The sequence below is a fragment of the Ascaphus truei genome, chromosome 3 (assembly GCF_040206685.1).
Source record: "Ascaphus truei isolate aAscTru1 chromosome 3, aAscTru1.hap1, whole genome shotgun sequence".
Taxonomy (NCBI): Eukaryota; Metazoa; Chordata; class Amphibia; order Anura; family Ascaphidae; genus Ascaphus; species Ascaphus truei.
The window spans coordinates 200,251,296-200,264,885 of NC_134485.1; the positions used below are offsets into that span (position 1 = coordinate 200,251,296).

At 43.7% G+C, this 13,590-nt stretch overlaps 1 protein-coding gene across 1 annotated transcript in view; it reads left to right on the plus strand.

Moving 5' to 3' along the window:
- The first annotated feature begins 7,728 nt into the window (after positions 1-7,728).
- Positions 7,729-13,590, plus strand: part of CALN1 (calneuron 1) — a 695,584-nt gene continuing 689,722 nt past the window's right edge. Inside the window, exon 1 of the mRNA XM_075589949.1 lies at positions 7,729-8,368. The gene's annotated coding sequence lies outside the window, so the exon portion shown is untranslated. The remainder of the gene's footprint in view (positions 8,369-13,590) is intronic.

A 13,590-nucleotide genomic window follows, 5' to 3' on the forward strand; every position in this document is an offset into this window, starting at 1 on the left:
GAGACTGTTTTCCACATACAAGTAGGATGGGGAGAGATAGAAGTGCTCCCCTGCTGCGGAAGCTGGTACAGAGGAGAGTTCCCCTAAGAAGGAAAGGACGACAAGGTTGTGCTGAAGCAGGGACGTCGATGTAGTTAGCTTTCCCTAAAGGAAATAGGAGTTTATTTTATTAATAGTTTTTTCTTAAAGGGACGGTGGGCCTGTTGGTATATGATTTAATCCCTATAAATAAACCCCTGCATAGAAAATACAGTGTTTCTGGCCTTAAATTGGGATAAAAGAGACTGCAATGTGGTGTGGGCATCATAATAAATATATATATATATACATGAATTGAGTGGGATCTATAAATGAGAAGATAGCCAAATATGGTGAAGTATGTATGTATTATTGACACACAACGTAAGCACAAATTCTACTTACGAAATCACAGAGTAAAATTTGCATGTCAGGATAAAAATCCTTGTCTGGAACTATATTACAGGAACTGTTGGCCCCAGGATTAACTCCAAAGTAAGCTGTCTGCTTCTGACGTCAGTAATTTGGATCTCCTCCTCGGCTGGAAATCTCGCAATGTCTGCGTGATGACGCTCCGCTTTCACTTCTGAGAAAACAGAAGCTTCTCCATGGATGAAATCAGCCACAAATGCCGCTAATAGCGGTTGCAACGTTCCAATTGCCTTCAATAAGGCATATAGTCCAGCAAGTGAATAAAATCCAAGGGAGAAGACTACCGTAGCCCTACGCGTTTCATCTAAAAAGACTTTGTCAAGGGGTTGACCCGGTCTGGACAGTCTGGCCTGAGATGACCGACCTTATTGCAGACAAAACATCTCGTGTTTGAACTCTGCAGCCTTGGGTGCGTTGATGGCTGCTGCAGGTTTCTGTGTCCACTGAGGGGTAGTTTTAGCTACCTTGGCCGTGAGGGCCGTTCCTTTGGGAGCTGCTGGTTCATACATCGCAGCCCTGCTGGCCACATACACATCTGCCATTTTCGCAGCCTCATCATAGGTCTGAGGTTTGTGGTCAAAGACCCATGCCCTCATGTCCGAGGGGAGCTGCTGCAGCAGCTGCTCTTGAAAGAACAAGTCCAGTAGGGTATGGAATTTTGTAACCCCATTCCCTTCCACCCACTGAGTCCCATGTAAGGCCATACGGCTGGCATAGTCGGCAAATGACTCCCCGGGGAGTACCCCCCCCCGTCTGGAACTTGCCCGTGTATGCTTCTTTGGTCAGGGCATACTGGGTCAGCAGCGTACTCTTAACATGACCGTAGTCATCGGCTTCCAAGCATGGAATACCCTGCACAGTCCGCTTGGCTTTGCCAGATAACAGTGGTCGCAATCTGACCACCCAGTCCCTCCTTGGTATTCGGAACCCGGGAACACTGCATCTCAAAGTCCTTGAAGAATACATCAATGTCATCTGTGCCATCCACGTACTTGCTGAAGCTATGGTGGTCTGCCCGGGGAAGCTCCTGTTCCCCATTTACAAGGTGAGAGTGGTGGGCTTTTCTGAGAGCTGCTGTCAGGAGCTGTACCCGCTCCGCAATGCTAATCCCCTCTCCCCATGAAGCAAGAAGTGCAGTGAGCCCAGGGACGGTAAGTCCGGCAGCCGCAGCTGCTACCCCTTCCGCACTCCCTGGCGCCACGCCACCCACATCCAGGTGGTCACCAGCATTCTCCTCATTTCCTTGCAGCCTGAAGTTGGAGGGACCTCCTGCACTCTGGGCTGAATAGCGTCCGCTGCCACAGCATCTACAGGGACATGCCCCTCTGGTGGGACCATCCGGTCCTCATGCCGCTCCAAATCCTCCTCCAGCTGTACCTTTGACCGCCCATCTGTTGGTAAGCCATATCCCGCACATCTCTCCACGATCTTCGCCCGGTGCCAGGATCGGAACCTTCCTGAGCGTAGACTCATGGTGCTATCGGGGTATGGGTAAAGGGACAGTGAAGTATCTTGTGCTCTTTAGAAGTGTGTGTAAGTTGCCACTGGTCTGGGGAGCTCGCAAGCCATGAGGTCCCCCACTATACTACAGAGTCCCGCAGGAGACTACAGTATAGTATAGGTTCAATCAGTATCCCAACTCTGCGACCAGTTAATATAAGCCTGTCATGGTGGACCAGAATTTTTTCAACACTTTTTATATTTTTGGGATTCTCGATTGAACACGACAAGGAGGCAAAATAAATTGTCATTTATTTCCTTGATAGACAAACACACGACAGCTTCAGAATACACTTACAGGTAATACACCACTTACTGGGATGGGGAAACAAAATAAATTGTCCTTTGCAAGAAAGTGCAAGAAATGCAGTTTCTGATTTAAAGTCTGTTTGGCTAGATCGCAAGTTGCCGATCTAATACTGTATCTCCGCCAAATGAAGGAATTTCGTAAAAGTTCGTAAGAATTCGTTCGGGAGTCACCAGGGCTAATGAATTCCGGAGTTTGGGGTAAATCCTTGGTTGCAATGTTATTAACCCCTTGCATCCTGGAACCACTACCACTGTACGCGAACAGAATCTTGTGCAAAGCTAGGTTACGTCATGAATCACACAGGGGATATCTCGACGGGCAGTTTTATAGGGTTCACAGACCTATCTATAACATACATGCCCAATCCCCTCCGTGGGAATAATTAACCCACCAATCTTCGATCTGCCCATAGTTTGCAAAACTGGGCAAAAAGGCTTTCCTTTTTGCACTGCGCATTTGTTAGCTTGACACCCATGTGACTTAGCATACCTGGGGTACACCCCTTAACTGGCAACCCTGAGTCTGGGGTTTGGCTCCAAGGTGTGAATGGCTCATGCTGAGTACCGGGATCTGGCACTCAGCAACATCCTGGCCAGTTTCACACTTTGGATCTCTGAGGCTTTTTATCCCTACACTTCACTAGACTAAGTCTCCCTCTTAACAGGGTGTCTTTGAAGTGTGGGAAGAAAAATACCCGCAGCTCATTCACCCCTGGCATATTTACATGCCAAAGGATTTTTCCTGGGCTAACAGAAAAAATTGTTACTGCCTGTACACTTTAAAACTTACAGTATTATACACTTTTTAAAACATCATGTTATGGGGGTGTCACAACTGTAATTTTTATATGTGTGTGAGTGGTTTGTTTATTTGGACTTGCACACCAAAAATCAGGGTGCTAGCTATCTCCGTTAGAGAGTTAGCCCGCTTAATTGAAAGGCTTGCTGGTGGGAAGCTAAGTTCCGCTACTTCTCACGTCAATTGACTGACTTCCCACGGCAATTGACTCTCTGCCTTTCAAGTTACGTGACCTAACAAGGTACGGATACATTTTATCGGAAAACCACTTCAAATCTAACCGCAAGCCACTTATTAAATTGACTTGCGGTTACGAGGTTGAGTACTTGGAAATTGATACCTACTGCACCGACACACTTTATTCGAGCAAATACCCGGTATGTACCTGGCAGATACCTGGAATGCGCCACTCCTAACCTCTGACAAGCCCCGTTGCATTTGCCTTCCCAGCCTGGGTTCATGCCTGGCTGATGGGCGGCTGATCTGTTAAATGATAATGATTAGGATTTAATAGGCTGCAATGCTTCGCGTGTCTACCAGATGGCATAAATTCATGAATTGTAATGCAGTTTATATATATATACTGTGCAGTATTGCAGCCAGCGGGAATAAAATGCTTCAATCCCTGCTTGGAAAATAACTCAATGTACTCGGGCAGAAAACAGTCACAAACCTCAATACACCCGGGTATACCCGAATTCGTGGGACTAGCCAAGCTCGAATAAAGTGTGTCGCCAGTGTATACTTCAAACAACCTCCCATAGCCAGCCATGCTTATTCAATCAGCGCTGGCTTCGGCGCTCATCACGCCATCTTGTGCCTAAAAACATTATAGCACACTTTGCATGTATTTCTATTACTGCAGGCAGGGAGCAGCCCAGAGGTGGGGGCGGGCGGGTGGGAGCAGAGGTCGGGCGGGCGGGAGCAGAGGTGGGGCGGGCAGGCGGGAGCAGAGGTGCAGAGGAGGTGCAGGCGGGAGCGGAGGTGCGGAGGTGGGGTGGGAGCGGAGGTGGGGTGGGAGCGGAGGTGCAGAGGTGGGGTGGGAGTGGAGGTGGGGCGAGAGTGGAGGAGGAGCAGAGGTGGAGTGGGCGGGAGCGTAGGAGGAGCGGAGGTGGGGCAGGCGGGAGTGGAGGAGGAGTGGAGGTGGGGCAGGCGGGAGCAGAGGTGGGGCAGGCAGGAGCGGAGGAGGAGCGGAGGAGTGGAAGTGGAGCTGAAGTGGAGCAGAGAAGGAGCGGAGGTGGGGCGGGCGGGAGCGAAAGAGGAGCGTCGATGGAGCGGAGGTGCGGAGGTGAGGCAGGCGGGAGCGGAGGGGGCAGGAGCGGAGGAGTGGAGGTGGGGCGGGCAGGAGTGGAGGAGCGGAGGTGGGGTGGGTGGGAGCAGAGGTGGGGCAGGCAGGAGCAGAGGAGCGGAGGTGGGGCAGGTGGGAGCGGAGGAGCGGAGGTGGGGTGAGCGGGAGCGGAGGTGGGGCGGGCGGGAGCAGAGGAGCAGAGGTGGGGCAGGCGGGAGCGGAGGCTCACTGTTGGGGCGGGCAGCGGGAGCGAGCAGAGGCTCACTGTTGGGACGGGCGGCGGGCGGGAGCAGAGGCTCACTGTTGGGGCAGGTAGGAGGGAGCGGAGGCTCACTGTTGGGGCGGTGTCCAATAGGAACGCTCCATATCCTGCTCCGGTCACGTGGTTCCCAGGCGGCTCTAACACACACACTGCTTACCTGCTGCGGTGCTGTGTAAGGGATTCCTCCTGTCCCACGCCGGCTGAAGACACCTCCGATGCTGCCACCACCACAGGACCGCTGCTGCTGTTCCTAGATGTCGCCGCCACCCTGCAGGTAAGTGTCAAACCGGGTAACTGGGTACCCAGCCAGGTAGATCCATTGATTTTAGCCAGGTACTCGTTACCAGTTTTTTTTTTAAATCGCTACCCGGTACAACACTACTCCTCTGTCCAGACTCACTTGCAGGCTTTCCGCACACGGAGGATATCTGTTCCTCCTGGCTGCGCAAATCCCATTGGTTGGGAACGGCCCCACGTGGGCAGTCCCTCCCTCTAGGAATTCTGGGACATGTATTTCCGCTATACTCTATGCAGAGCCATTCTAAGAAACATACAAAGGTGCACTGAATTTTTTCCTGGACACATCCTCGTTTGAACTGGGAACAGTTCTCCTTTCACGCAGCATTGAACTTTACAATCACATTTGTAATTTAGACTATTGTTATTTTTGTTTTGTTAGCGCATCCTAAATTTGTTTATATTTTGTGCGTTTATTGGGTACACTGCCACCTGTAGTCCACATTTTGTTAACACTATTGCACACATCCCTATTAAAGTTTAGACTTTGTAGAGGAGTGCAACTGGGATGTGACCTTGCATTATATGCAAAGGCAACATAAAACACACTCACAATGCACATATTCTTTTGTGTTTTAATGTTTCATTAAAGATTTCAGCCCAGTATCAACTCATAAATCTGTCTTATTTCTAAATTATCTATTGCATGCTACAGTACATAAAACCTGCGATTCATTGGCATTATCACTGTACCGCATTCATAATTCAAGAGATAAATTCTTGAGTTACATTTTTAGACAGCAAAATGAAAAATCTGCCACCATTTTCAACTCTTCCCTCTCGTCTGGTGTCGTTCACCCCCCTTCACTCCAATAAGCAATATAATTATTGTCCTGGTTTTAGACTCTAGATTTCTGGAATTACTTGTATGTTCCCATCTCCTTTCATTCCTCAGCTCCTACGTTCTCCAAGACACTCTCCATTCAGGTTTTCGTACTGCTCTCATTCAATTGAAATGACACTCACCAAAGTAACAAACAACCTTTCCATTGCTAAATGCCAAGGACATAACTCCCTTCTTGTTCTACTCCACCTGTCTGCAGCCTTTAATAATGTTGACCACCCACTTCACTCTCTTTCCTCTCTTGATGTTTGGGACAAAGCCCTGATCTGGCTTTCTTCCTACCTCTCTCATAATTTCTGTAGTGGATCTGTTACTAACTACTCTGTTGACCTATCTATTGGTGTACAGATATAGCTGTATTACTACCGTTATTGCATCATAACCGGCAACATTGTGCGAATTCTGCACATAATTGGGTCATGTTACTTGCGGCTACATTTGTTTGAACGAAGCTGTGAGAAACCGGATCTCTCCTCTCTTCTCCCTCCTTATATACTCGCTCTTGGTGACCTCATTAATTAATTTAGCTCTAAGTAACACCTATATGCATATTGCATACAACTGTATCTTTCCACAGCAAACTTCACATCTGCAGTACAGTCTCGGGTCTCCAACTATTTCATAGCAATCTCATCCTTGATGACAGGTAGATCCCTTAAACTCAATATATCATGGACTAAGTTTCTCATAATGCCACCTAAAATGAATCCACATTGTGCTTTTCCCCATCACAGTCAGTAACACTACAATCCATCCAGTTCCCAAAGCCCATTGTTTAGGTCTCATATTTGACTCTTCGATTTCATTCTCCCGGCACCTAAATGCTTTTGTTAAGTGTTACCATGTCATTGTCTGTAACATTGCTAAAATATGACCTTTACTCGTTTTCTCTGCTACTAAAATGCTTGTGTATGCCCTCATTATCTCCTGTCTGGACTACAGCAACCCTTCAAACTATTCAAAATGATGCTGTGAGGATAGCCTCCCTCTCCTTTAGCTCAGTTTCTGCTTCCCTCCTCCTTAAAACTCTCAGTTGACTCCCTATTAAACTCTGCACTCACTACAAAATAAAACTTAAAAACCTAAAAAAGGGTCTGGTTAAAATGTGTGTTCTTAGCCCTTTCAATAACTGTCACAAACACCGTACGTCATTGTCCCTTGCTCGCCTTTTAGGGGCTGTACGTGATCGGTGCTCCAATGAAGGGGTTGGGGTGCAGCCAGCTCCCTTCCTGTCACACCTGGTCTGATGGCTAGAACAGAAAGAGCATCACACGATCACTGCAAAGAGTGTTCATGTGGTGCGGAAGTGCCGAAGGTCCGTGGCCACAGAGGTGGCACAACCCTCGAGCACTGAAAGGGTTAACTATTGTATCATGGCTCACAACTTTGTTTACTCAGCTGCTTTTCAACTGCTTAACCCCTTCACTGCTAGAGTCATCTGTAACATGTTTGGCAGGCATCCCTTTAACTACTTTACTGTCTAGAATGCATGTCCAGTTTCCTTGATTTTCTGTGAGTTCCACTGATCTGTAGTCAGTCTCACTGATTTTTAGCATCAGCCTGCTCAAAAACTTAAATGGAGTCTCACTGACCCCCCCAAAAATCTGCACTTTTGCATCAAAATTTCATTTTTGGTCCAGAACCCACAAATCTTACTGATTCCAGTACTTGGATGATGACATCTCTTCAGTGGTGTGCAATGCATTGCTTTGCAGACAGCACTATGTCAAAGTTTCTGTCCGTAGGATCCACAGTGAACTGCAACCTCACATTGCTACTCTGATAGCAAAAGGGTTAAGGTGATGTTGCAAAAACGTGCACTGTATACACCTTCCATATGCAGATGGATAGGTGATCTGTGTCTTGTCTACTAGAAACGGAACCCATCAGCTGGGTTGTGGTCATGAAAGGGTTATATTTCAGTAAGCCCCCTCTGGTGTCCAATGTGTATCAGGCTCTGCCTCAGTTGGCTGGAGTTGTGTGCGCATGTTCTATGGTAGAGACAGATTGGAGAGATAGAGAGAGAAAAGAGAGAGGGAGAGAGTCAGCTGTGTGTGCGTAGGCAACACTTCTGAGTTTAGCTGTTCTTCCAACAAGAGTTCAGGGATCCCGTTGGGAAAGTGGTGGCCAAGGTCAGTGAAAGGAGGAGAGAGTAATGAGCTCAACCAGTAACCTCTGAAGGAGATCAGAGGGGAGAAAGAACCAATGCAACTTTTGGTCACAGGTTGCTGGAATATCTACAGGGGCATGACATTGTGGAATGGAGTTTAAAGGGAGTGCAATTCCTACTGCACCATCACAGCTCCAGGATCTAAGGGGTATTAATGCTCCCTGGTGCACAGCACATGACTGATCGGATCACCTGTTTCACACACACATTTGACAGGGGCAGATCGTCTTCCAAGGTGATGGGAAGGAACGGTGTTTGTGAAAGGTGCCTTGCTTGAATTGTACACAGGAATTAAATGCCCCCCAGACCCTCTGCTGACCGCAGACTGATTCAATCAGGGGCACAAACAGTACATTGACCTGGATCACAAATCAGCATCATCTGAAAGATCAAGAATCATCAAAAAGAAAAACCCAGTCAGGATAAGACAAATAATAGATCACTGACAGGTAAGGTGTATTTCTTCTTTTATGTTTTCATTCTGGGGAAATTAATTAATTATTGTTTCAGTCATAATGGATGTGGGTACGGATTAGCCCTTAGTCCCAAAAAGACATGGGATTTCTGGCAGTGAATGGGGTTAATCTGCCTTGAAGCTGAGACATGATTTTTAACTGTAACAAGCGGTGAAAAGCAGCAGTCTGGAGAAACGAGGCTGATTTCCTGAAACCTGTTGTCACAGCAGTAAAAAAAAAAAAAAAGGAAGATATTTAAATACATTTGACTTGCAGAATTAAGTATGTTTTTCATTATTTTAAAACGGTTATATTTTGGCTTGCAGTCGAGGTGTCAGATAATTTGGATTTTAGAATTTACCCATTTAGAAGCTGCGGTGAATTGAATAAACTAAGGGACCTGCTCATCACTGTAGCAGTGAATCAGGCTTAAGATATTGTGGAACAACCGTTACCATCTGCTGCTGAAAAATGTTGTTTACAAAATTATAATAATTTTTAAACAAGTGTTTAATTTTATTTTTATCTTAGTGCAAAATGATTGTTTGGTCAATTTTGGTTTACATCTCGAAACCCCTGTACAACTCAGGGAAATGTACAGGGATATTTAGAACTGGGACTGGCTCAGCCAGCATCTCTTAAAGCTTCTTGGAAAGAATAGATGGTTAATTGGAAATGCATAGAGGAGTCTGACACGTTCAACCTAAAGGGTCAAAGGAACTATGCCATGGGACAACTGATCCCGTTGATGACAGCAGCATTCACCCTCCAGAGGCAAATCAGACTGTTGCTTTGTTAATTAAGAGTTAATTATGTGAATGGAGGCTGAGAAAAGCTTGTTTCCACGTGGTTCATATTTAGGACAAAAACCTGCAAATGTTTGTTTATTCTTGTACCTTTTTTGTAAGGTGTATTTCTATTCCGATTTGAGATGAGTGCTCATCTATTCTTTAAATGAGACTTTTAATCATTTTAAAGAGCCAGGTGCCAATGGTGAATATTTGGGGGCCTCTTGAGGAGATGTCCATGTGGGATTGTTTGTTGTCATCCCTAAGTGTCCCACATCCAATTACATAGCAGGCCCATGCAAGATTTTAACTGAAGTGTGGGGCTTGGAGACAGGGAAATAGTAGATTTATCAGATATATGTACTGTAAGTGAGTCTAAGTAGCACTAGCCTGGTGCTCACAGTCTCTCATATGTTGTCAGCACATGCTGAAAGATTGTTCTCATGCGTAGTTTTGACATAAATTAAAAAAGCCTTGACCTAAAGGGCATTGCCCAGCCAATCCCTGCCATCTAAAACGTTGCACTCAGTGGACCCAAGCACTTGCCAGCAATTAATCTAATTTCTTTTTGATAACCAGCATAAAACACTCAGGATCAATCAGGTCTGGCTAATTGGAAAGTGGGGATTAGATGCTTTTTTTTTTGCATATTTCAACACTGAAAGAGTTAATCTGCTGTATGCTGCACATTATCTTCACAATGCGCTTCTAAAACAGAAATAGGATGGATCATGCTGTTTTGTTGGTACCATGGACAGTGGTCTGTTACCATTATTATGACAACCTGTGCTGCCACCATTATGTTTTTTATTCTATGTACTGTAGGTGGAAACCCCCAAATCCAGCTGTGTAGTGTACTTTTGTCTTGAGCTCTTGATGGTTGTTAGTTTGAAAGCACATCTGCACACAGATGCCATGCAGCCTCTTCTAGATTTCACTGATGTTTGAGTAAATTTAAGTGCAGTACATGTGTGAGGTTTGTAACTATCGGAGGATTCATGCACAGAGCAATCAGTGCAACATGCTTTTAGCAAAATGAAAATGTCAGTGTATAACACATTTGCAATATTTGAGAAACCATGCAAAATCTGATTTATAATTTAACTGTCATTTAAGGCAATTCAAGAACACCAATTCTGTTGTGACTAAAGCGAACTCCCTCTTTTTCTAGGTTTCACATGAGACATCCCAAAGTGACAAATGCTTAGAGTGTGTATTTATAATTGTAGTCCATTTAGAAATAACACTGCCATTTTGACTCACAGAATAAGAGGTCAAGCATGATTCAGACATTGTTGGACCTGAAGTGTAGGTTGGCACTTTTCATTGTTACTAGTTTCTAGCATGCAAGCAGGTCGTCAAAAACAAGGGGGGGAGGAGGGCAAGGGGAGAGAGAATAGAAAGGCCATCAGAAATGTATTTGCTTTTTTCACCCATTTACTGCATAGGAGTTCTTTATCAGTAAATACATGATTACATAAATGTGTAACTGCTTCCTTCTGTTAGTTTTGATAGTGTTGTTTTTGAAGTCTTTAGTTCCCTGTAAATGTGATTTGTTTTTCTAAATGAACTGGGACCAGCTGGAAGCTGCTGTATTCTATATTCAACAGAACAGGTACCCTTGTGTCTGTTTCAATCTTCATTGTGAGGGGTCTAAGACAATATAGAGGGAATGCAAGCTGCATACAGTATATCTAAGTAAAAGCTGCCGTCATGATAATAACTTCCAGTAGCTGCTAACCCACAGGTAGGCCAAGTTCCAACTTGCTTTCTATAGGTAAAAAAACCTACATGTCCCAGTGCCAATCTATTGAGGCCTCAGTGCTGTTAATTATGCTCTCTGTTTCTTCTGCTATGAGCCAAAGATGAGTCATAGCATTTGGGCACAGTGGCATGCTGATTAAGCTGCTGCTTGTACATGATGAAAACTTTGAACAGCTAGCAGTGATGAGGCTCTTCAGATTCAAGCACAGGTTGCTTAGTGAGGTTGTGTTAGTAGACAAGAAAATACAAGAGTGATCTTCTTAACTCATCCTGGAAAGTCCAGCTTTGGAAACATTTGACAAAATAATGTCCGTTTTGTTGTAAGTTCTAAATGTAATGCATGTGAAGAACGTGATGGTTCTTCACAGATACAAATGCAGTGTACAGAGTTTTTAAAATCTCAACTCTCTTTCTCATGGTTACTGTCAGTCAAGAATGAAGAGACCTATGATGGTTTGAAATCTCTGTACAGTACAGAGTACTCTACAGTCCATGGATAGTTCTCACAACCTACCACAACACAAATACACTTCTCCTTGATCAATATGACTACTAGAATGTTGGTCCAAAGAAGAATGCACAATAAAATACAGCGAGGCACTCTCAAGAGTTACAAGAATTGTATAGTGTATCACAAATTATTTATAGAACAATTCTTTTAAACTCTTGAAAAAGCCCTACCAGACATTACTGTGTATATTTAGTGGTAGACTACCACCTCATTAGTTCACCAAAGTATAAATATGCTGTTATGGTGAGTATCTTGTAATCTTACACTTGGGTTTACCGATTTTTAAATTTTAAAAAAAAATGTAAACTTTATTTTGGTGCCATTTTTCTACAAAACAGTTAATGAAAAGTGCGTACATTAAACAAGATAATGCACACTAATGCTGACAATAATATATTTTAAAAAGTATGTTCTTTGAAGAAAAAAGATATTTGCTGAATCAAATATAATGTACAATAATAACATTAATAATTATAAAAAGGGATATCAAAAAACATACCAGCGGACACCAACTATTGTAACTGAAACATTAGCCAAATATTTACTATGATTATCTACTGTATAATATATTTTGAGATATAAGCACTGTAAGTATTTTAGTGCAAGTCATCTTTTATTTTGATGTGCTTTATGACTTCCTGTATACATGCTTGAAATGTAGCTATGCAGCCATTAGGGTCATTCATCAAAATATTAAATTTTGCCTGTAAAATGTGTATGATTGCATTCATAGCTTTCTTACAGTTATATATATTGTAGTTCCAGATAATCCAGGTCCCATTATTTGGATGAGAGAGATTTATGGAAGTTTAACAATCGCCTTCTAAAACCAAATGGAAGAATCAAATCATTGAGGTTTCTTAAAAAAAACTAAATTGATTTTAGAATTAAGATTTTTAACAAACTAATTTTTTTTCCATGTGTCATGAAAAACACTTAATAACAGGTATGCTATATCTGTCAGTCGTGACTGTTTTATGTATAATGGTATGAATCACTAAAACATTTGTCTTGATCATATCACGTGTGTCACACGTGTCACTTTACTGATGTAGCAGGACTCAGTCTCTGGAGTAGTGGCTGAAAAAGCACAAAGCAGCGGCTCCGGATATAGTGCGGTCATGACATCCCTGCGGGATAACTTGCAGTGCAGTTATTTGCTATAATAATTGGTACATTCTTAAGGTTTATATTGCCTTACAATTAGTGAAACTATTCTAATGACCTCAACTAGTTTTTGGACCGTCTTGATTCTATTGTGTGTTTTCTTTTTTTTTTGTAAGGCTCATTCTTATTTATATGTAACCATCAAAGCCATGTATTATGGACTTTTTATGGCTCCCGAGAAAAGAGAATTTAATGAAAGGCTCAAAATAAGTAGATGTTACAAATGAAGTCATAAATGTGGTATTGATGAAAAGGCAATGACAACGGTGTGTGATGCCAGTGTGGCGAATGCATGCGGTTTGATTAGGTAAATCATTAATGTAGCCCTTTACACTGTGTTGTGTGCTTTGTGCTGGGAAAGAGCACAGTGTACTCCATATGGTACTGAAAGCAATAAGGTATTTTTTTGGTGAAGGTCAAAATGTCTTCATGAAGTATGTTACTGTTGCAGTATCCTGCATGTTTTAAATGGCTGTTTGATCAACATACAGATGCAGCGGCCGTTATTCGAACAAATCACGTTGCCATTTTCGTGTGCGCTGCTGTACTTCATGCGGCATTAACGCCGCCAATCGCCCCAGGCACACGTGTTTATCGTGGTTGCTTTGTTTGAATTTCATGGATTGTGAGCAATTAAATGCAATGAAATGAATGAATTGTAATGTGTACAGTACTGTGCTACTGTGTCAATTTCAGGTGTTTAAAAGCCAGAGCACAAAATGCCATTTTATGCACTCGCCTGCACTCGCGTCTAAAGGCTGTGCGGTTGGAAGAAATTGCGCCCCATCACATTGGTATTCCGAGGTATACACCACGTGAAGTGTTTCAATAACGGCCGCTGTATCTGTATTCATGAGATTGCTGGTTTGGGGAGAAAAAAATTAGAGATAATCTCGCAACAAATTTTCAGTGTGCTATGACCAATATTGAATATCAATAAAAAAAGGAACAAAACCGGGTGCTTAATATTGCTTAGTTAAAAAATA